We start from the raw sequence: 26,084 nt of genomic DNA on the forward strand, positions 1-26,084 counted from the left end.
ATATAATATATAAATATAAATGTGCATATCAATGAAAGTGATAAGATCTCATTCTCCCTTGTGTTAATTTAGTGTAAAACTAGTGAAACATGCCTTCATAACTTTTAAATAGATTTAGCTGTTTCAGGGGAAATACCTAATTATTCAGATTGAATATCATCAATAGCCTGAAATTTTTTTAGATAATTTTTGAAACCACTGTGTCCAACCCTAGTTTACTGCACCTCTTTAAAACATGTTCTGTTCAAGTAATATGACAACATTTATTCTTTATAGTATTACTGCTTTGCTGTATTGTCATATTAGTTTTGTACTACTATTTATTATGCTGATTTATTTTTTCTCACAGAAACAATACACTAACCAAACATGTACAGTCTTCACTTGACAATATACTTTTGAAATATAAACTCAACAAAAAAAGAAATGTCCTCTCACTTTCAACTGCTTTTATTTTCAGCAAACTTAACCTGTGTAAATATTTGTATGAACATAAAAAGATTCAACAACTAAGACATAAATTGAACAAGTTTCACAGACATGCGACTGAAATGGAATAATGTGTCCCTGAACAAAGTGGGGGTCAAAATCAAAAGTAACAGTCAGTATCTTGTGTGGCTACCAGCTGCATTAAGTACTGCAGCACATCTCCTCCTCATGGACTGCACCAGATTTGCCAGTTCTTGCTGTGAGATGTTATCCCACTCTTCCATCAAGGCACTTGCAAATTCCCGGACATTTCTGGGGGGAATGGCCTTAGCCCTCACCCTCCAATCCAACAGGTCCCAGACGTGCTCAATGGGATTGAGATCCGGGCTCTTCGCTGGCCATGGCAGAACACTGACATTCCTGTCTTGCAGGAAATCACGCACAGAACGAGCAGTATGGCTGGTGGCATTGTCATGCTGGAGGGTCATATCAGGATGAGCCTGCAGGAAGGGTACCACGAGGGAGGAGGATGTCTTCGATTGCATGCAATGACAACAAGCTCAGTCTGATGATGCTGTGACACACCGCCCCAGACCATGACGGACCCTCCCCCTCCAAATCGATCCCGCTCCAGAGTACAGGCCTTGGTGTAACGCTCATTCCTTCGATAAACGTGAGTCCGAACATCACCCCTGGTGAGGCAAAACCACGACTCATCAGTGAAGAGCAATTTTTGCCAGTCCTGTCTGGTCCAGCGAAGGTGGGTGTGTGCCCATAGGCGACATTGTTGCCGGTGATGTCTGGTAAGGATCTGCCTTACAACGGGCCTACAAGCCCTCTCTCAGCCTATTGCAGACAGTCTGAGCACTGATGGAGGGATTGTGCGTTCCTGGTGTAACTCGGGCAGTTGTGGTTGCCATCCTGTACCTGTCCCGCAGGTGTGATATTCGGATGTACTGATCCTGTGCAGGTGTTGTTACACGTGGTCTGCCACTGCGAGGATGATCAGCTGTCCTTCCTGTCTCCCTGTAGCGCTGTCTTAGGCGTCTCACAGTACAGACATTGCAATTTATTGCCCTGCCCACATCTGCAGTCCTCATGCCTCCATGCAGCATGCCTAAGGCACGTTCACGCAGATGAGCAGGGACCCTGGGCATCTTTCTTTTGGTGTTTTTCAGAGTCAGTAGAAAGGTGTCTTTGGTGTCCTAAGTTTTTATAACTGTGACCTTAATTGTCTACCGTCTGTAAGCTGTTAGTTTCTTAATGACCGTTCCACAGGTGCATGTTCATTAATTGTTAATGGTTCATTGAACAAGCATGGAAAACATTGTTTAAACACTTTACAATAAAGATCTGTAAAGTTATTTGGATTTTTACAAAATTATCTTTAAAATACAGTGTCCTGAAAAAGGGACGTTTCTTTTTTGCTGAGTTTACATATATTACGATGTAACAATACCAGTGTTTCTGCAGTACCGGTAGTACCGACTCAATCCAGTACCAGCGCGCAATATGACTGACACACGACTGCTTTAAAATGCTCATTTTGAACTGCAATGGAAATCGTGACATGTCCTAGTGTGATTTATTAAACCGCTAAAGGCTGCAATCTTAGTGAAGAAGAGCTGCGTACTTTGAATGAATTTATTAATCCGACCGCTCATACATGTTGAGAATAGAGATGTGCGAGACTGGCACAGACCTTTTGGATCAACAGACGAATATGCCCACCACGTTTTGTTCCGATCTGCCTTTTTTAACATTGTCTAAAAGCTGCTAAAACATGATTGGACAACGGCAGCCATGTTTCATTAAGATATGCAGATAGACCTTGTTGGCACCTCGGACAATGACACAGCATGCAAAATTTAAAGTCATTCAGGTTGGATGGGGACCGTCGGTGGACAGTCATTTTCAGGTCTCTCAAGAGATGTTCGATTGGGTTCAAGTCCGGGCTCTGGCTGGGTCACTCAAGGACATTCACAGAGTTGTCCAAAGCCACACTTGCGTTGTCTTGGCTGTGTGCTTAGGGTCATTGTCCTGTTGGAAGGTGAACCGTCGGCCCAGTCTGAGGTCCTGAGCACTCTGGACCAGGTTTTCATTAAGGATATCTCTGTATGTTGGTGCGTTCAGCTTTCCTTCAACCCTGAACAGTCCCTCAGTTCCTGCCGCTGAAAAACACCCCCACAGCATGATGGGGTGGTATTGTGTAGGTGATGAGCGGTGCCTGGTTTCCTCCAGACATGATGCTTGGAATTGAGACCAAACAGTTCAATCTTCGTTTCATCAGACCAGAGAATCTTGTTTCTCACAGTCTGAGAGTCCTTTAAGTGCTTTTTATGTGTCTTGCACTGAGGAGAGGCTTCCTTCTGGCCATTCTGCCATAAAGCTCAGTTCGGTGGAATATTGCAGTTATGGTTGTCCTTCTGCAAGTTTCTCTCATCTCCACATATGATCTCTGGAGCTCAACCAGAGTTCTTGGTCACCTCACTTACCTTCTCCCCTGATTACTCAGTTTGGCCAGGCGGCTAGCTCTAGGAAGAGTCCTGGTTGTTCCAATCTTCCACTTAAGAATTATGGAGGCCACTGTGCTCTTGGGAACCTTCAATGCAGCCGAAAAAATTTTGTAACCTTCCCCAGATCTGTACCTCGATACAATCTCGTCTCTGAGCTCTGCAGGCAGTTCCTTTGACCACATGGCTTGGTTTTTGCTCTGATATGCATTTTCAGCTTATATAGACAGGTGTGTGCCTTTTCAAATCATGTCCTATCAATTGAATTTGCCACAGGTGGACTCCAATCAATGTGTATAAACATCTCAAAGAAATGGGATGCACCTGAGCTAAATTTCATGTGTCATAGCAAAGGGTCTGAATACATACGTCAATGTGATATCAGTTTTTTCTTTTTAATAAATTTGCCAAGTTATCAAAAATCTGTTTTTTGCTTTGTCATTATGGGGTATGGAGTGTAGATTGATGTGAAAAAAAAAAAGCATTTTAGCATAAGGGGTCTAAATACTTTCTGATGTACTACATCTAGGATTTTATTCATTTTGGACTCTGGCCTCTATGTCTTTGCTGACTAAGAAAATATTGTCACATTCTATGAATCGATTTGAAAAACTATCGGTCAATTAATCGGTTATCAGCATTTTCCACCACCTTAGTTACTGTATGGGCAAAATTCACCATCGTTCAACTTCTAAAAACAAAAAAAAAAACAAAAAAAAAAAAAAAGCAAAAAAAAAAAAACTTAAAACCACTGTAAAAGTAGTCGAAGGGTCTTGTGCGCTATTTTCCAAGTCTTCTGGTGGCACATGTTCACTTCGTGTGATGAACAGACCAAAATTTAAGCTGCTATTCACGCTCAAATGAAATCCAATCAAATCATTCATCAACTCCTGCAAACAGCGCACAAATCAAATATAGTGATACTTAATTAACGTGAAACCTCACTGGTTCTTGCGTGTCTCGTGACCAATGAGATTTAATGTTACTGAAGTGTCACCATCTTTGATTTGTACTCCATGGAATGAATAAAGTCATATGGGTGTGGAATGACAAAACTTTAATTTCTTGGTAAACTATTCCTTTAATTCAACTTTGCAACACAGCAAAAGAAAAAATAATGAATGGGGGTAAAGGGACTCTATCATTTATATAGTATACTGAATTGGCTTTAGTTCATACCTGCAAGCTGTGTGGGGTGAAATATTTGGGCCTCCTGTTTTTCTTTGTGTGGAGACCATGGGCCTGGGCCAACTACTCCTCTACATCTTGTTGCCGATTGGCTAATGCTGGATCGGAGCAGCCAGGAAATAACCAGTCATCCTTAATCAGTTTTGTGCCACAAGATGATGGGAATGGATCAAATACATTTAGAGCAATGGAGTACAAGGTACAAAATCAGAGTGAAGAGAGAGAGACAGAGAGGTAATTCTAGTGCAGATAAGAGAGAGTGGTGAACACGGATGTAGGAAGCAGCAGGAAGGAGCACACACTGCAAACTTGTTTTTCAAGGCAACAGCATGATTGTGGACCAAGAGACTAAAATACTTGCAGTTCACACAAAGCCATGCACACTTGCTCCAGATCAGAACACCCCACAGTCATCTGCAGGGTTTCATTTAAACCTAAATTTCACGTTGACAGCATTCTCAGATTGCCTCAATCAAATCGCATGCGAGTATGTTTTGATCCTACGGCAAAGGAAAGGCTTCAATTCCTTTGTGACAGGGTGCCACAATATTTTTACCTCAGATTAGGGAAAGGGAGTTTAGAAAGCACCACAAAACCAACTCAACTATTTTGTGCCACTGCACAGGAAACAGGAATCAGTCCCATCTGTTTTGTGTTGAGGAAAAAGGTTTAAACATGCAGTGAAAGGAAAGCGTCAAGATTAGTGATAAACGAAAACTGATCTATGATCACAGAAATAAACAGGTTCTCGTTGATAATGGAGAGAACAATCATGAAACAGAAAATGAAAAACTCAGCCAAAAATGTACTTTCTTTCGCTGAACATAATGAAAATGTACAATGAAATCATACAGAGAGCAGGTATTGCAAAGTTACAAGAAAGCATCTTAATAGTCCATACGACTCGTGCACTATATTCCCAGAATTAACTGAAATTCCTCCTTTACGCTACAGCTCTCAAATCTCACCTTTGTTGGTGCCAATAATAGCTGTGACTACGGCTGCGCGATTATAACAAAAATCTTTATTGTTGATTATTTCCCTGGGCGCTATTCAGACAGGGTTCGAAAAATCGTCCGCCAACAATCCAAAAGACAGCAGTCTGATTTATTTTTGTTCAAGCTGCGATGAAAACTGTCTGACCAATGAGATTAGAGTCGTTGCTGCTGCACAATTCAGTGCGCTGTTGCCGCTAATCAACTGGCAAACACAGGTGCTACACTGTTTTACTCGTCTCAAGCACAAAAAATCTGAATTCAATGCAAATATGCAGTAAATAAATAATATAGAATCTGTAAGCACAATCTTTCTTTTTAGAATATTTATGTAATGTCCTGATACCTCATATCATATACTGTACCTGGTGTTTTGTCTTAATGTGCATTATGGGTCTGTTCCAAAACCCAGTGAGCCTCCTCTGTAGGCAGCATTTTAAGGTATCATAGGTGCACTCCCTAAAGGTAGGTATCTTAGACCCGTTTCCACATGGTATTTAGATGCGTTTCAGTGATCCCATCACATGTGGTCAGCCCTAAATACAGGTCTAAACGAGATCTAAAACATTTTGTGATCGGAAAACCACATACGATTGTGGTCAAAAACAGGTGACCACATCGCATTTGAGGTGTAAACGATAATCCATACTGTATGCGTCCTGGCAGCAGTGAAGCGCCACCCCTCACCTGTCAATAAACCACTGTGCAGTGTGTAGCTTCTCATTTCTTAAACAACCATGTCGGAAGATGTATTTTACTGTGTTTCAGAAGGGGCAAATTAGTGGCCTGCATCAAGCAAAGAAAACAAGTAAGAAGATTGCTGAAATCACTGGAATTGGGTTTAAGAACTGTCCAACGCATTATTAAAACCTAGAAGGATAGTGGTGAATTGTCAGCTTCACGGAAGAAATGTGGGCGGAAAGAAATCTTGAATGATCGTGATCGGAGATCACTAAAACGCTTGAAGTCACATCGTAAAAAATCAACAGTAAAAGTCACGACTATGTTTAATAGTGAAAGTAAGAGCATTTCCACACACACAATGCGACGAGAATTTACAGGATTGGGACTAAACAGCTGTGTAGCCACAAGAAAGCCACTTGTTAGTGAGGCTAATCAGAAAAAAACGCTTCAATTTGCGAGGGAGCTTAAAGATTGGACTGTGGAAAAAGGTCATGTGGTCTGAAGAGTCCAGATTTACCCAATTCCAAAGTGATGGGCGCGTCAGGGTAAAAAGGGAAGCACATGAAGCGATGCACCCATCATGCATAGTGCTCACTGTAGCCTCTGGAGGCAGTGTTATGATCTGGGGTTGCTTCAATTGGTCAGGTCTAGTCTCCGCAATGTTATGCGGCAATACAATGAAGTCAGCTGACTACCTGAATGTACTGAATGACCTGGTTATCCCATCAATGCATTTTTTTCTTCCCTGATGGCACGGGCATATTCCAGGACGACAATGCCAAGATTCATCTGGCTCAAATTGTGAAAGAGTGGTTCAGGGAGCATGAGGAATCATTTTCACACATGAATTGGCCACCACAGAGTCCTGACCTTAACCTCATTGAAAGTCTTTGGGATGTGCTGGAGAAGACTTTACGGGCTGGGTCACGAATTCAGCATTGATTATTCGTTTAAAACCTCTATGAAAGCTCATAGTGTGTCGATGATTAAACCAGTTTAAATTTTTATTAAATGGCCCCAACATTCCAAACAGCACTGAAAAGGAATAAAGGAGAAATCTGCACAATGAACAGACAGAAATTGTGAGGTTTCAATCCACACATCACAGATATTCAAAAGAATATTTACCATGAACTCATTTCAATATAGTAGTGAGAGAATACAATTTAATTTCTGGATGTGTTTTACTTACGAAAAATGCCATAATTTGTTTTATGGTTACTGCTAATCATGGTTTTACTTTTGGTTACTATGATCTTATTGCAAATGCCACAGTGAAAACTATGGATACAATGAAACTTTCCTTATGTGTAAAATCTTTTCTAATGCCCTCTGATTGTAGAAAAAGGCTTTGTTTGTCTTCAGATGACTGTATTTTAATCATCAAGATCCTGATAAAAAGAAAGAAACCGTAAAATATTTTTTTTTTCTTTCAGTTGGACCAGTGCGACCATTTGAAGAATTTAACACCGGTGTTACCACTCTTAAATGTTAGTCTGGAGCCATGTAAATAAATAGATAAATAAAAAATTATATGCTGTGGCATTGCAAGAATTAATTTGCAAGAACAAATCTAAAAATAAGAAAAGATGCAAATTTGTTGTTTTATTCATTACCCAATTAGCACTCTTGCTACCTGTGATCTCATTATACACCGTACCTACGTGACTTGAGTTTTTTGCATAACCGAATTTCAAACATTACGAGTAAACACGCAACTAAAGTGGACAGAAAACATGGAAGTTCTTGAAAAGGAAAACTATCAACGATGGTTATGTGGGACAGTGGGATAGAGGTGTGCCATGGGATTTGTTTAATTGTAAAAAAGTGTGCCGTGGCAGAAAAAAGGTTAGGAAACACTGGGCTAGTGCACTATCAAACAGAGACACTGTGACAGAACCTTGGAGACAGCAGCAGGGTTTCCATTAGCTGGTAATCAGTACTGCCGCTCCCTATACGCATATTACGCAGTCCGCGTAGGGCACCAACTCCCTAAGGGGGAACCAGAAACTCCACCGGCTGCCTTTACTGGCACGTTATATGTTATTCAATGACCCGGCAGCAGTCACGGAACACAGACGATCGCCTCGCACTCACACTTTCACTTCACGCTCTCACCGCGCCTCGCAACTTTTGCCTCGCACTCGCACCGCGCCTCAAAGTGCAAGGCAGGTGTTCAAATGACAACTGTCTTGCCGCTGCAATGATGTTACAATGTTAGGAGCTCTATCTGTGCTTTGCAGGCATGTTCTACCACTGTGCTACATTGATAAAATTTTTGGACCTGGTCTCAGCATGATGTCTCCAACCATCTGTTTTCCTGACGGCAATGCATGTGACATTAGCGACGTTTGCACGAATTGACTCGCTTCTCATGAACTACGGTTTATTAAAAGGGTCATATTACGTGTTAACGGCGTTAAAACAATTTTGTGGTGTTAAACGAATTTTTGCATTATTAACGCAGTAACTTCGACAGCACTAATGTGTATATATAATAGGTGATGAGTCATGTGGACTACTTTAAGGTGCAAAGTAGTAATTTTTGGATCTAGACAGCCCCTGGTCACTGTATGCTTTCACTGCATGGAAAACATTCTCCTAATCTTCTAATTTTCTGTTGTATGGAAGAAAAAAAGTTCACACAGGATGACACGAGGGTGAGTAAATTATGGCAGGTTTAATTTCTGGGTGCAAAGAAAGTACAAGAAAATTATTCTGAAACCATTAAATACAGCGAATCCACTGAACGAGAGCTTCATTAGAGTTGTCATTAGAGAGGAATTTTTATTTTATTTGAGCAGAGGTCGGCAAAGATTTCCACATTAAGTCACATTTTTTCACTTTGTATTATTATAAGTGTATATACAGTACTGTGCAAAAGTGTTTCACATGAACATTTGTCTTAAGATGGTTATTTATATCTGCTACTTTAGTGTGTCAATAGAAAATATACATTTTATACTCCCAAACATTACTTTTGCAAATATAATAGAATAGAAGAACAGGGAGCCCTGCAACAGATGTCATGGCTCTCACAAAGCCCCCCACTGAACATCGAGTCAGTCGGGATTACAAGAAGAGACAGAAGCAATTAAGACAGCCTAAATAGATAGAAGAACTGTGGCGAATTCTTCAAGAAGCTTGCAACATCCTATCTGCCAACAACCAAGAAAAACTGTTCAGGTGTACCCAGGAGAATTGGTGCTGTTTTAAAGGCAAAGGTGGTCACACCAAATATTGATTTAGATTTTTTTATGTTTACTGGACTTTGTATGATATTAATTGATTAATGAAAATTATTTATGTCATTATTTTTTCAAGAAATCCTCATTTTGAAAGTTTTTCACAAGTGCCTGAAACTTTTGCACAGTACTGTAGGTCTTGTTTCAGTAAAAATATCTAAACATTCATAAAACAAGATAAATTAACTTGAGGGGCAAAATGGCATAAGATATTTTGTCTTGTTTTCAGAGAAATTGAACAAAAATTTAGTAACATTTATGCTTATAAATCAAACTATTTGAATTAAGTTTTTTTTTTTTTTCTTAACTAGGGATGCACCGATCCGATACCTGGATCGGTATCTGCTCTGATACTGATGTTTTTAGACAGATCGGGTATCGGTCTGACGAGCCCAATCCAAATTAGAGACTGTGTGTTAGTGATGTTCGTTATTATCAAGCTCCAAAAATGACATAAAGAACCATAAAAGCAACATTAAAGTAGTCCATCTGACTCTTGCATTTTATTCAAAGACATGCGATAACTTTGCGAATCGTAAAAAGGCTGCGTTTATTAAGTAAATATACAGTATGCATGTGCAGTGCGTTTCGGTGAATAGCGCTGCTCTGTTGACACACATACATAGCACGCGCAGGCTGGTGAGGTGGTCGTGGCTATTTTAAACCCTCAGAGCTCGCGGCTATTTTCATATTGGAGCGCTACTCACGAACAACATTTCAGATGTAGTTGCTCAATAGTTCGTTTCACTTATCATATACATTTAGAATGGCACCGGAGGAGCATTTTACCAGAATTTGAATAAGAAGCTAATTAAACTACTGTGAACTAGCCTACATACAGACACTTACAGAACTTCCTGGAGTGTTTTGACCGTCAAAATAAAAAGCTTGGGGGTTTTAAAGTTGAAGGTGCACGACTGAAATACATTACTGTTGTATTTTAAAATTCTAAAAGTCAATAATAATAATAATAATATTAATGATCATTTATTATTATCATTATTTGTTTACAAATTACAACAATATTTAAGTTGAATGTGGACTTATATCTTACAACTAAATAAAAAAAAAGAAAAAATGATCTAGATACAAGTTGAAAAAATTGTGCAAAGAAATCTGGCTTCTTTTCTACTGAAGACTGCTACATTATCCAGTGAACTAGTTAACAATAAAGTGTTTCTTATTAGGCTACACATTTATATTGAAATAAAGTGTAGTTAGACCTTTGTGTTTCTTTACATATTAAAGAGTACTCCCAATCAGTTCCACACAGATATTCTAAACTGATTATGAACAAAAAACAACTATGGTATCATATCGGAATTGGCCAATACTTAGATTTCAGATATCAGAATTGGATCTGAAGAGAAAAAGTGGTCTCGATGCATCCCTATTCTTAACCCATTGTCAAATAGTTTTTTTTTTTTCTTTCTTGTTTTCAACGTAAACCCCACTAAATGTTGTTACATTTCTCTGAAAACAAGACTTTAATATCTCATATTATTCTGCTTCTCAAGTCATTTTGTTTTAAGGATGTTATATTTTGTAAATGTAGATATTCTTTTCTGGAAAATAAGCCAAAGAATTACTCAAAGAAATTTGCCAACCCCTGCTTTAAGAGTAAAATGTATTTAGATTATATTTGGGGAAAAAATCTGATGGAAAATGACTACCAAAGCTTTTTTTTTTTCCATTTCTTATGTAAGCTGGTTTCATTATCATTTACCCGGTTAGAACAGGTGCTGGGGTTAGGTGGACATCATTAGACCAATGAAAACCTCAATCTGATACTACCATGCATTCACAGAGGTGAAAAGGTTGGACATTAAAAGTACTGACACAACAGATACATGTCACAAAGAGGTTTAATGCTACAGGCCAGTATTACAGGTCTTGTCCAGGGAATTGAAAGAAGAGGAAAAATTATGAGAAAACAGAAAGAGACCACAGATGAAGGACAGGATGCCAAATGGGCTGGCCTCACCTGTACTGCCTGAGTTTCCTCAGGAGGAGATGAAGAGCTGCGGGAAACCACAGGCAGTACAGATGGAGGCAGACGCTGGAGGGGACGGAACCTGCATGCACAAAACTGATGGGAAACTGTTCTTAGTGGCTGCACCCATCACACGGAGCAGGAGCAGAGGAGGAGGTGGGGAGGAGGAGAGGCTCGGGACCGATTGATGGGAGAGAAGTGTTACAAAATAAAAGCAATCAAAAAAATAAACCAAACAGTTTGGCAAAATAGAAAGCCAAGATGGGTTTACATGGACCTCTCTGGTGGTATTAAAGAGATAGTTCACCAAAGCTGAAAATTCTGTCCTCATTTACTCACCCTCATGTGGTTCAAACGCATCTGACTTTCTTCCACAGAGCACAAAAGCAGATGTAAGGCAGAATGACAACCTCAGTCTCTATTCACTTCCATTGTATAGAAAATGATGCAATGAAAGTGAATGGTGACCGAAGGCTGTCATTTTGCCTAACATCTCCTTTTGTGCTCCATGGAAGAAATAAAGTCATATGGGTTAAGAACACCATTAGGGAGAGTAAATGATGACAGAAATATTTTATTTTGGGTGAACTATGCTTTAAAGTCTAGTTTTTTGTCTATAAAGCAGCACTAATAGGGCTCTTTATACTTTGCACTATGTGCCTGTATAATATAATTTAATACCCATAATTCATAAAAAGTAAAAGAAAAAGAAAAAATAGAACCTGAGAATATTTGCAAATGGTAAGCAAATTTCACGCTTCCAAGTAAATAAAAGTTGTGCCCACAATGTGCCAGGAAAGTACAGGTCTTTATCAGCAGATTCTTCTGTTTGAAATATCTGTAAAAGTATAATATTTAAAAGTGTCATCCTCACCCTCTCTCTCCTCTTCAATGTGGCTCATTCTGAAGGCCATAGCATGCTTTTCATGACCCTGATCCTGAATCCCATCTGACTCTGTCACCACAGTAACCATCTCCTGCCACTCCATCACCTGACTCTGAATATCATCCATGCTGCCCGTCTCACTCGCCTGTCATTGGGAATGCACACAATCATTCACATTTAAATTCATTTTATGACATCAGAGGAGCTAGTGGAATAACTGAGTTCACTTTTAAAGTGTTATTTGACCATTGTAGTCACAAATGTACACAAATAAACAACAAGAAAAATTTCAACAAAAAAAAACTTGTTACTTGTATGAAGGTTATATGTATATCATGTACCGGTAGTTCCAACTATAAATTTGGATAAATTCTGAGCCAAAATTGAAGCTGTAAATTGAATATAAATGCACACCTTGCCACACTGTGTGGTCAATAGCAAACAGCCTACAGATAGGATAAAGAACTATATTACTTGACGGAAGAACGATTTATTCCCATAAATATTAACAGAATATATGTTTATTAAACATTGTTGCCTATATAAAAGGAATAAGCCACCCAAGGTTGTAAGTAACAGTGATTTCACAGTGTGTAGGGAGTTTTAGGTACACAAAATTCAGTTCAGTATGGACGTTGGTGTTCGGGTCATGATTTTGGTACAGCAGCGAGAACAAAGATTCTTGAAATTATGTGTTGTATAAACACAGTGGCTGCAACAATTTGTATTTTGAATGCAGTATTTTGCAAATGACTGCATTATGCATATGATCTCTCCAACTAAATAAAACAAAACCAGAAACAGGAATTCTGTTCTGTACATGGGGGATAATCCCCCTTTAGATGCCTCATTCTGAGGGGATTTATGCGCTTTGGGGGGAATGCTAAAACTTTTTACAACATTCTCTCAATCTCATTCTTACCTGTAGTTTTAATCAGATGGAACCATTTTTAAAGTATACAGCCTACACCATGGCCCTTTCTTTCAGTCACTTGTTTTCCTGCGAGACGTGATGCGATTGTGTGCAGATTTACAAAAATTGACTTTTATTTTAATTACTTAAAGGTGCACTCAGTAATTTTTTTCTCATTAAAAAAGTGTACCTCCTAAAGACATGAATTGTACTTTTGCAATATATGTAGGAAATCATGAGCACTCACATTAAAATGAAGACTCCAGTCATATCAGTAACCTTATAAAAGCTGTTTTATTCTACATGTTAGAATCACATGACCAGCCGAATACTACTCGTTTAATCTCAGCATCCATCCTGTTATTTGACACTTTCACTCATTGATTAAAGTAATCATGGCTGACTGTAAATACTAAATTTCTACAATGACATCTGAAACTGAAAACTATTGATTTTAAATGATGCTGCATCCAAGCCGCTAGATGTCAGTTCAAGTTCAAGAAGACATATTCAAACAATTACTGAGTGCACCTTTAAAAAGGTAGCTGAGAGTAGATGTCAATACTCACCAGTAATATTAAATAAGGGACAGTGTGAAGCTGAAAAAATGTCCTGAGATAGGGGACCATGCCGCAAAACCAGTTTTTACATATTATAATAGAAGATAGACAATAATAATAATAATAATATGTATATAAAAATATAGATAATAATGCAGTCTGGAATATGCATATACAGGTTCATCTCAATAAATTAGAATGTCGTGGAAAAGTTCATTTGTTTCAGTAATTCAACTCAAATTGTGAAACTTGTGTATTAAATAAATTCAATGCACACAGACTGAAGTAGTTTAAGTCTTTGGTTCTTTTAATTGTGATGATTTTGGCTCACATTTAACAAAAACCCACCAATTCACTATCTCAAAAAATTAGAATACATCATAAGACCAATAAAAAAAAAAACATTTTTAGTGAATTGTTGGCCTTCAGGAAAGTATGTTCATTTACTGTATATGTACTCAATACTTGGTAGGGGCTCCTTTTGCTTTAATTACTGCCTCAATTCGGCGTGGCATGGAGGTGATCAGTTTGTGGCACTGCTGAGGTGGTATGGAAGCCCAGGTTTCTTTGACAGTGGCCTTCGGCTTATCTGCATTTTTTGGTCTCTTGTTTCTCATTTTCCTCTTGACAATACCCCATAGATTCTCTATGGGGTTCAGGTCTGGTGAGTTTGCTGGCCAGTCAAGCACACCAACACCATGGTCATTTAACCAACTTTCGGTGCTTTTGGCAGTGTGGGCAGGTGCCAAATCCTGCTGGAAAATTAAATCAGCATCTTTAAAAAGCTGGTCAGCAGAAGGAAGCATGAAGTGCCCCAAAATTTCTTGGTAAACGGGTGCAGTGACTTTGGTTTTCAAAAAACACAATGGACCAACACCAGCAGATGACATTGCACCCCAAATCATCACAGACTGTGGAAACTTAACACTGGACTTCAAGCAACTTGGGCTATGAGCTTCTCCACCCATCCTCCAGACTCTAGGACCTTGGTTTCCAAATGAAATACAAAACTTGCTCTCATCTGAAAAGAGGACTTTGGACCACTGGGCAACAGTCCAGTTCTTCTTCTCCTTAGCCCAGGTAAGACGCCTCTGACATTGTCTGTGGTTCAGGAGTGGCTTAACAAGAGGAATATGACAACTGTAGCCAAATTCCTTGACATGTCTGTGTGTGGTGGCTCTTGATGCCTTGACCCCAGCCTCAGTCCATTCCTTGTGAAGTTCACCCAAATTCTTGAATCGATTTTGCTTGACAATCATAAGGCTGCGGTTCTCTCGGTTGGTTGTGCATCTTTTTCTTCCACACTTTTTCCTTCCACTCAACTTTCTGTTAACATGCTTGGATACAGCACTCTGTGAACAGCCAGCTTCTTTGGCAATGAATGTTTGTGGCTTACTCTCCTTGTGAAGGGTGTCAATGATTGTCTTCTGGACAACTGTCAGATCAGCAGTCTTCCCCATGATTGTGTAGCCTAGTGAACCAAACTGAGAGACCATTTTGAAGGCTCAGGAAACCTTTGCAGGTGTTTTGAGTTGATTAGCTGATTGGCATGTCACCATATTCTAATTTTTTGAGATAGTGAATTGGTGGGTTTTTGTTAAATGTGAGCCAAAATCATCACAATTAAAAGAACCAAAGACTTAAACTACTTCAGTCTGTGTGCATTGAATTTATTTAATACACAAGTTTCACAATTTGAGTTGAATTACTGAAATAAATGAACTTTTCCACGACATTCTAATTTATTGAGATGCACCTGTATATTAATCATGTGTATAATTACACAGAGAACAAACCTAATAGTGCCCTGTTTATGATCAAGTAGATTCTGTATTATGAGCAAACAGCGCGATGAGACATGGCAAAACTAGATAGCTCCAACATTAACGTTTCCGGTTTTTTAGAGGTTCCTGTAACGATTCCAGTAATTCTTTTAGTACTTTTGAGGAAGAATTATTTGAAAATGAGAAATGCAATTCTTATTGCATTTCTAATACTCTAATTGCAGTCTGTTGGCAAATGATGACATGGTTTAAGATTTCTACAGAGCAGATATAACAAATCAGAAATAAATTACAAATAATTCTTGCAAAAGGTGTGTTTGCTGAATTTTTAGAGACATAAATCCAATCCAAGAATTGATCCTAACTAGACGAATTTAAAATAATAATAAAAAAATCTAAACAAAAAAGAAATGTGATGGCATATTTCATTCATTTAAAAAAAAAATATATATATATATATATATATATATATATTCCTTGTATTACAAAACTCGTTTATCATTAATTAAACATTGCCATATGAACAACCAGTCCGTAACTACGCTGCTTGATTAAAGTCTCAGAGGTCTAAAGAAATATGACATAACAGTAACAGTTCCAGAGACAGTTTAGACTGTGTTCTTTTGTCTAAGGGCATTTTCAGACCTGTAGCTCGTTTAATTTGTTGCAAAACAGGGGCTAAAATTGTTACAATGTTGCATTTCCTTTTGGTTCGGTTCGCTTTCACAAGGCAACATTTCAAACAGACCTAAACTGTGTCAATAAAAGTCACATATAAGCAAACTGTCCCCTTATTGGTCAGAATGTTTGTGTGCTGTTCTGGGATGTAGCGCATCCATTGATACAGGATCAATTAAAATGACATACCTGTAAAATTTTGTCAACCGTGACACATTTTCAAGTGTTGTTTATGTCACGCTTATGCAAAACGTCACCGGATGTTACAGAATGCGCGTTCCAGTCAGAGGTTGCAAAGACACTTTATCGGACACACAAATGATATGCGATGTAAAATTTGCATCATGGCTATTTTTATCCATCATTAGTTGATTTTGCATTATTTCTGCATTGAAAAATGCCTGTTCTCATGGTCATAGAGTTGGCTCTCACACACATGCACACACGCACAAACAGCAGAGAGAAGCCATGGAAAAAACAGTTTTTTTTTGTCAATAAATTTTAAACATACAACTATATCTAATATAGTTGCCAAAAGGCTATATATGTGTTTTGATGATGAATTACAGTAAAGTGCTGACCTACAGATGTCTTCTCCAAAGATCCATCAGGTATGTTCATGGTTTTTATAGGGAAATTGTTTGGTTTGTTGGTCCATTGTGTCGGATTGCATCAGATTGCAAGCAAACCATTCCAGAGTTTGTTTGCAATCAGTCTGAGACCACCTCATCTAGTTGGCATTGGACCGATTGTTTTGGAGCAGATCCGAGTGCAATTGCCATGTTCATATATGCCTAAACTAACCAAACTAAGGGAGAAAACGCACAAGGTTCCAAACGAGCCAGGTGTGAAAACACCCTAATGTTGTACTTCATGAGTAATTATTTTGGGAATCTGACTATAACAGAAGCGCTGTATGTTTCACGCTGTAGATTTAACAAAGCCGGCACATAATTCATTAATTTGTGTGTTTTACGCTGTAGACCCAGTAAAGGGCAGCGCTGCTGCTGAAATGCGCTGCAGGAAACACCATCAGAGTATTTTAGCACAGTGTTCCAACCGGATCTGCAGAAAATCCACAGGAGAACCGTTAACGGAACCGAAAGTCACGCAGATCATTCGATTCCGGTATTTTGTAAAGAACCAGTTCTCGGTTTCCAGCCCTAGTGCTTGCACTACAGACTGCTTTGTTAATTATAAACAGGAGTTATAGTTTAATTGTGTCGTCATTTGCATGTCACATTAACAAGTTTTTACCCAGCAATCCATCATTAACAGAAGTACAAGAACTACGCAAGAGCGCGCTTCCTTTACTGTGTGAATAGCAGGACTCCGCTCACGGCCACACTAAACTCAAGTGTTTAAAGGGTGTTTGTGTATGCTTTGCTACGGTAAAGTCAAGAGACGCATGTAGATGATGTAAGACAGAATGAGCCAACTAGCCAGGTTACAGAAAGCAGCTGATGCTTTTTTGTGCCATGTTCTACTAAACTCGGTAATACATAAAAGAAAACCCTGTACCCTTTCAGTTCGGCACGGATAAATATACATTTACAGCCCTAGTTTTAGACACTTTGCTTTGCGTCATGCCAAGGAATACCCCTTATCCGGGATAAAATCACTTGCAAATGCCTGTTGGGTTACTGCATATAATACAGTCAGAATAGAAGATGTCACTGACCTGTGAAGCTGCTCTCTTGGTCACCTGCTCCAGGTCGGCCTGCATCTTCCTTTGCTGCTCCTCATATTCCACAAGCTGCTTATGAAGTTCATCTATCAACAGCCCAAAAAATCTCAACATTTAACATTATTCAAATAAATGCCACTTAAAACTAACTGGCTTAATTTTTTTTATACCATTTTTAGCCTTCATTTCTTCATACAGTTCCAATTTACAGAACATTTCCTCTCGCTCCACTTCCAGTTCAGTAACACGACTGCGTAGGGACATGATGTCAGGGGGCATCTCGGGACAAACTCCAGACTAAAGTCAAACACAGAGAAAGTTTATTAGCCTGATATTCACTTATGCAAAACTGAGGAGAAATGATAAATCTTTTACTTACCTGAACTTTCCTGAGCTCCTCCTCAAGGTGCCTATACGTGACTTGGACCACGCATTCATCTTTAAGAACTCTGCTTCTGCTTTACTGGCCTCATCTGTTTTTAGCTTTGCTCGGGCTGAACCGAACAGAGTGAAAGATTGACAGGAAACATTTAAACAGCCACTGAGAAGGAAAGACTTTTTCAACAATGAAGCAAAAGGACACATCATTTTTCCCATCTCTAACAGAAAATACTCGTGCCAAAACAATAGACACCCTCCTACTAACGGCTGTGTAACAGTTGTTATCAATGCTCAATGAACTTTAGGAGGTGATGTCTGCTATTTTGGCACATAAGTATACTCATAAGTAAACAACAAACAAATCATCTGGTGGGTCTGTGTCTGAACATTGGAAGACAGGGCGGGGAAGGAGTGTTAGGAGTGTTATTAATACCTGTTTCAATTGCAATTTTTTCAGTTCTGTTTTGAACAGCTAGTGCCGTAGATTTTACAAACTTTTCTTTCAAGGAATAGTTCACCCAAAAATAAAAATTATTTCATAATTTCATTCCAAACCCATAAGACTTTCTTATGTGGAAAACAAAAAGATTTAATGAGTATCAGGGTCCGTTTATTCAATTTAAAGCTTAAAAAGGGCCCAAAAGTATGCTAAAAGTAGTCCATCTGGCTCACTGAACTTGCATTGTTTTTAGTACTAAATAAACATTCTCATGTATAATAAATACTAAATATTGTCTCATAAGCTGTGAACCGGTTTCTCTAATGCACTCTTGACAGCGCAACACACATTGAGATTTCCAATGACAAATGACTTAAATTGTTTCTAACAAAAAAAACTATTGTATGCCTTCAGCAGACTTAGAATATGACGCACAAGCCACATGTAGTACTTTTATGATAACTTTTGGTCATTTTTAAGCTTTAAAATGAGTCTCTATCAACTGCCAATGTTGGTAAAGTCATACGGGTTTGAAACAACATGAATGTGAGTAAATTATGAAAATGTTAATTTCTGGATGAAGTATTCCTTTAAGTGATCCACTATGAACAGGTGTCTATACAATATACAAAATCACTGTTGTAGGACAGGGAGGTCACACTGTATGCACCATTCTACAAGCACACATGGACACACATAATGAGATGTCATGAACTACCTTCCAACTCTGTGATTCTTTGAGCTGTGATGCAAGTGGACGGGTTTGCAGGTGCATCTGTGGATAGTGCAGTTGAACGCTGCAGGGTCTCCAGCTGTCTGTGCAGCGCCTGCTCTTTCTCCGACATCTCACTGTCATGTTTTTCAGCAGCCCTGCAGAGCTCTGCGCTCTGCAAGCGCTGCATTTGCTCTGTTAGGTCTTTTTAAACATACACACACACAGAAGACTGACATTCAGAACACATCACATCTGAAAACTGCAAGAACTAGACCCTTAACAGTCCAAACACTATTATCAATAACTATTTAATGGGCACGTAAAAATCTACTAAGAAATGTAATAATTGATTAACATGTTTTAAAATGTTTCAAATATAGGCTGAGTGGGGTTTTTTTTTAAATCCGAAAGGTCCTATGACTTCAGGCCAATTTATGCTTCTGTGTCAATCTTACGCTGTAGGCAACGCAAAGCCTGATGAGCACCTCTCCAAAAATGTAACTAAGCATCGCATCTATGTCAGAGTTTCTGCTAAGTTCCGCTAGTTCGAATCCCAGGATGTGCTGAGTGACTCCAGCCAGGTCACCTAAGCAACCAAATTGGCCCGGTTGCTAGGGAGGGTAGAGTCACATGGGGTAACATCCTCGTGATCGCTATAATGTGGTTCGTTCTCGGTGGGGCGCGTGGTGAGTTGAGTGTGGTTGCCGCGGTGGATGGCGTGAAGCCCCCACATGCGCTATGTCTCCGTGGCAACGCGCTCAACAAGCCACGTGATAAGATGCGCGGGTTGACGATCTCAGACGCGGAGGCAACTGGGATTCGTTCTCCGCCACTCCGCCTGAGGCGAATCACTACGCGACCACGAAGACTTAAAAAGCACATTGGGAATTGGTCATTCCAAATTGGGAGAAAAAAATTAAATAAATAAATAAATAAATTCTCACCGTGGCTAATTTCCTTGGTTCTTTATTTTTTACTATTTTCCTTTCGATTTTTCGTGGTTTGTAGCATTTTGCTGCCAAAGTGAAGCCAAATGTGTCCAGTTTTCTCCGCAACTTGAGATTCAGATAAGCCTGGTGTTGTTCTTTCCAGAAGACGACAATGAAAGGCTGTTTTAACGTGATTCTACAGTGAGAAGCTTCTCACTGCGGCAATGCGAAATGGTAATGCAGGCTGTTTTTGCCAGTGTGCGGGATACAACACACTGTAGATTAGGACTTCGCAAGTTTCGGGAAAGATTAAACCTCCGTGGCAGTGAAGCGCCGTTATCATTGGCATGGTGTCACACTGTACACTTGTGGCAGCAACTAAAGGGCTTGCTGACGCATTGTGTTAATATTTTCACCAGACATTGTGTCTGACAATGTTTGAATTTGTCAGACATTAGGACATTTTAACGGTCAAAACTGGTAATTACTGGCTAACGGAAACCCTCGTCTACGTAGACCACAACATCAGTGATTGGTCTGCTTTGTAATCAGAGACTCTAAACCAGGAAGATTAAAATATATCTGAGGTAGCTTCGCATATCCTCCAAGACTTTTTTAAGATCTATACATAATGTCACTTTGTTTTAGGGCTCATTTTAATCAGGAGCATCTGCTGTTTATATTTTCAGTTTGTTTCATGAAGTTACAAGTGAAAATGCAACAAAAGCCATGCATTTTTACAACTAAAAAACAGTTCTTTTGTCTCTGGGCTTTTACTTGATATACATTTCATCTGTGAGTGAAACAATATTTGTTGTATTCTACTCAAGACTGTTGATGTACAATGGTTATGAGAATAAGTTATGAAAACTGAACACTTCTAATTTGTCAGAAAATTAAAAAGCATATGTAAAGAGTTGGCTATATTGCCTATTTGCATTGTAAAGTCAGGCTTCTAAGCTTTAAAACGACACCCAATTTGTGTTGGTCAAGCGAGTAGTTATTAATAAATTTGATATTTTTCTCAACGTGGAGCGTCAAAGTATGCCAACATATTAATTTATTATTTTTCAAGCGACTTAAGAGCAATCGAGTATATGTCCGATTTATTTTCTCTCTACATGGCAGGCAACATGTATAGTAAATAATATGCACCTACTGTAAATCTCAACATGTTCAAATATTTTGATGAACTCATTTTTAATGCTACCATATTTTAAAAAAAAAAAAATACTTTTTGAATCCATGTGCTCGCAGAAGGATACAGACAGACCAACGCAGAACTATAGATGCAAGCCAACACGCAGGTCACCACATAGAGGCTTCAGCGTAGGTCTGACGCAGAAGTATATAGTCCAAAATTATCACATATGTCAGCCAATTAAACACAGAGTCAGGTGAAACTTATTTTCTGGAACATACAGTATAATCATACCCAAAGTATAAAACAATACTTTATCAAAAATACAAACTTGACTTTGTTCAGTTGTAAAAATCATAATATTTAAGAATGCTGCCTGCCATTAAAATATAAGCCTGACAGAGAGGTTTAATATTGTCTGTGGTGTGATCTCTACCATCCACCTCCGCCTGCAGGACATCAATCACTTGCGTTTTACCCAGAAGAACTTCCTCTTTCTCATTGAGAGTTGGCAGCAGCCGATTCTGAATCCCCGGCTTCTCCACTGCCAATCTAAAGAATCAAAATCAGCTCATCAGAAAATATAAAAAAAATGAGAATCATAAAAGACAGTTAGACCACAGAGGAGCTGACTCATGATACTTGATGGATATAACTTCTTTCAGATATAGTGTATTGAAAGGATGACAGAGTTTTAATTTTGAAGTTTTCATTTTAAATTCCTTTAAATAAGCATTTCCTGCACCACAGGTCAGCAACAGCGCCCCACAGCTACTGAATCTTATGCATTACAGCAACAGAAATTACATTTTACCTGAGTTGTGAGCTTGCAGCTTGAATGTGATAAGATACAAAGGGGGTGTACTGCAAAATAAAGGCAAGATAAAATGTCTTTATATTGTGTTATGTTTGTTGGTGGAACTCAAAAACAAATAAACAATCGCGCAGTCCAGTTCACAAACAAATTACTCTTAAGATCCAATTCTTTCAAATAATCTATTCAACAACTCAACAACTGAGGTGTCGGACTGAATCATTCGTGAAACTTAAATCAGTCATTACACTTGTTGTTCATATGATTTAATTAAAACAAATTTAAACATTCAAATATAGATGCAAGTCACAATTACTGGGGTCCAAACTGTTAGAAAAGTGGGCAAAATAAGTAAAACTGTTAAATTAGAAAGAACAGATCTGTCGGTGCAAAAGTATTTTTATTACTAAGTACTCGTTACTTTGTCATCGCTTGAAATTTTTTTTGATTCTAGCCTATACATGTTGCAAAGATATTAGCCAGAAATAAAATAAAATTATATATATACAACTCTGGAAAAAATTAAGAGACCACTGCAAAATTATCTGTTTCTCTGGATTTACTATTTATAGATATGTGTTTGTGTTGAATGAACATTTTTATTTTATTCTATAAACTACTGACAACATGTCACAATGACAACTGGTCAAAATAAAAAAAAAGATGCAGTGTTTTCAGACCTCAAATAATACAAAGAAAACAAGTTCATATTCATTTTTAATCAACACAATACTAATGTTTTAACTTAGGAATGAGTTCAGAAATAAATATTTGCTGGAATAACCCTGATTTTCAATCACAGCTTTCATGTGTCTTGGCATGCTCTCTACCAGTCTTTCACATTGCTGTTGGGTGACTTTATGCCACTCACCCAACAGCAATGTGAAAGACTGGTAGAGAGCATGCCAAGACGCATGAAAGCTGTGATTGAAAATCAGGGTTATTCCAGCAAATACTGATTTCTGAACTCATTCCTAAGTTAAAACATTAGTATTGTGTTGATTAAAAATGAATATGAACTTGTTTTCTTTGCATTATTTGAGGTCTGAAAACGCTGCATTGTTTTTTTGTTATTTTGACCAGTTGTCATTTTCTGCAAATAAATGCTCTAAATGACAACATTTTTATTTGGAATTTGGGAGAAATGTTGTCAGTACTTTATAGAATAAAATAAAATAAAAAAACAATAATTTTACTTAAACACATATCTCTATGAATAGTAAATCCAGAGAAACTGATAATTTTTCAGTGGTCTCTTTAATTTTTTCCAGAGCTGTATATACACTGACCAAACAGAAAGCGGAGGCTGCAGTGGGCACAGGCTCACCAAAACTGTTTTGGACTGGAAAAACATAATCTGGTCTGATGAATCTGGATTTCTGCTGAGGTACACAGATGGTAGGCCCATTGCATCCTCAGCCTTCTGTTCTTGGCTGACAGAAGTGGAACCTGACGTGGTCTTCTGCTGTTGTAGCCCATCTGCCTCAAGGTTTGACATGTTGTGCATTCTGTACTGCATTTCTGCTCACTACAATCGCACAGAGTGGTTATCTGAGTTATCGCAGCTTTTCTTTTAGCTCGAACCAGTCTGGCCATTCTCAACCTCTTTTATCAACAAGGCATTTCTGTCCGCAAGCTGCCGCTTACTGGATGTTTTTTGTTTTTGCCACCATTCAGAGTAAACTCTAGAGACTGTTGTGCATGAAAATCCCCGGAGATCAGCAGTAACAGAAATACTCAAACCAGCCCGTCTGGCACCAACAATCATGCCACGGTCCAAATCACTGAGATCACTTTTTTCCCCATACTGATGGTTAATCTGAACATTAACTGAAGCTCCTAACCCGTATCTGCATGACTGCATGCATTGCACTGCTGCCACATGATTGGCTGATTAAATAATTGCATGAATAAGTCAGTGTACAGGTGTTCCTAATAAAATGCTAGGTGAGTGTGTATACACACACACACACACACACGGGGCTCCTCTGCTGCAAAAGCAGAATTGTTAAGGAGACATTGCTTTAAATACACATCATTTTCGTTTATTCTTCTTGTTTTCTCTAATAAAATGATCATCTGTACCTGGCGATGTGAATGCCCCCGATTTAAAGGAATAGTTCACCCAAAAATGAAAATTCTCTTATGACTGACTCACCTTTAAGCCATCCCTGATGTGTATGACTTTCCTTCTTCAGCAGTAGTAGTAGTTTCATTTATATAGCACCTTTCCTAAAGCTATATAAATAAAATAAAAATGCATTTCAGAAATTCATTTCATAACATGATAAATGATACAAGATAAAAGGTCAAACAAAAAGGTAAAAAAACAAAGGGTTACTGAAAGTGTACTGCACATAGTTTTCAGCTGGATCTTGAAAGTGGATAGAGAGGAAATATTACAAAGAGTAAGGGGTAATGCATTCCATAGCTTAGGAGCAACAACACAGAATGACCTTCCACCTATAGTGGACACTCGAGATCTAGGAACAGAAAAAAGGCCAAGTTCAGAAGATCTAAGAGACCGAATTGGCAGATAAAGGTGTAGTAGATCAGACAAATAAACCAAGACCATTTAAAGCCTTAAATGTTAGGAGTATCATCTTAAATTGAATACGGGATGCAACAGGTAGCCAGTGAAGATCATGCAGAAGAGGGGTGATGTGGGCAGAGTGCCTTGTGAAGGTGAGGACTCTTGCAGCAGCATTTTTGACATACTGTATTCTAGAAATTGTTTTTTTTGGGGGGGGGGGGGGTAAGCCGATAAACAGGGCATTACAATAATCAAGACATATGGTGATGAGAGCATGTACCAATGTTTCAGCATCAGCCAGAGTGAGTGAAGATCAGAGTCGTGCAATATTTCATAAGTGGAAGAAAGAGTTTTTAACAACAGAGGAAATATAAGAATCAAAACAGAGAGAGGAGTCAAATAAAACACCAAGATTATGGGGGGCCTGGGTAGCTCAGCGAGTATTGACGCTGACTACCACCCCTTGAGTCACAAGTTCGAATCCAGGGTGTGCTGAGTGACTCCAGCCAGGTCTCCTAAGCAACCAAATTGGCCCAGTTGCTAGGGAGGGTAGAGTCACATGGGGTAACCTCCTCGTGGTCGCGATTAGTGGTTCTCGCTCTCAGTGGGGTGCGTGGTAAATTGTGTGTGGATTGCAGAGAGTAGCATGAGCCTCCACATGCTGGGAGTCTCCGCGGTGTCATGCACAACGAGCAACGTGATAAGATGCGCAGATTGACGGTCTCAGAAGTGGAGGCAACTAGAACTTGTCCTCCGCCTCCCAGATTGAGGTAACCGCGCCACCACAAGGACCAAGTAGTGGGAATTGGGCATTCCAAATTGGGGAGAAAAGGGGCTAAAAAAAACAAAAAAACACCAAGATTATGGACAGAAGGGGAGGGCTTAACATGAACCCCATCAATGTCAAAGCACAGGTCCATTCTTTTTACCCAAGTAGTGGAGCCAATTAATAATATTTCTGTTTTTGTGTTATTGAGTTAAAGAAAATTCAGTGACATCCAGTGTTTGATGTCCCTAATACATGCAGTGAGTGAGTCAGGAAGAGATGGTGAGTCAGAGCTAGTGGTAAGGTAAATTTGGATGTCATCAGCATAACAATGAGATTGAAGGCCGTGTTTATGTATGATGTCACCAAGTGGAAGCATGGAAATAATAAACTGTAATGGTCCGAGAACTGAACCCTGGGGAACACCATGTGTTAGTGGAGCAGTGGCAGATATGTAATTTTGTATAGTGACAAATTATTTTCTGTCAGTAATGTAAGAAGTGAGCCAGGACAGAGCTGAACCAGTGACACCAATTTCAGAGAGGTGAGAGATTAGAATATAATAGCAAACAGTGTCAAAAGCTGAACTTAGATCAAGGAGAATTAGAATGTTTGTAGACCCAGAATACATAGACAGGAGGATGTCATTAACCACATGTAAAAGAGCAGTCTCAGTGCTGTGTGATGGACGGAAACCAGACTGGAAATGTTCAAAAAGACCATTCGAATTTAAGTAAGACTGCAATTGTGAGGCCACTACTTTTTCAAATATTTTTGCTAGGAACGGTATATTTGAAATTGGCCTGTAATT

At 38.8% G+C, this 26,084-nt stretch overlaps 1 pseudogene; it reads right to left on the reverse strand.

The window, feature by feature from the left end:
- LOC127456149 (early endosome antigen 1-like) overlaps window positions 1-26,084 on the reverse strand; it is a 70,735-nt pseudogene that overhangs the window by 32,876 nt on the left and 11,775 nt on the right.

This window comes from Myxocyprinus asiaticus, chromosome 18, assembly GCF_019703515.2.
Source record: "Myxocyprinus asiaticus isolate MX2 ecotype Aquarium Trade chromosome 18, UBuf_Myxa_2, whole genome shotgun sequence".
Lineage (NCBI taxonomy): Eukaryota > Metazoa > Chordata > Actinopteri > Cypriniformes > Catostomidae > Myxocyprinus > Myxocyprinus asiaticus.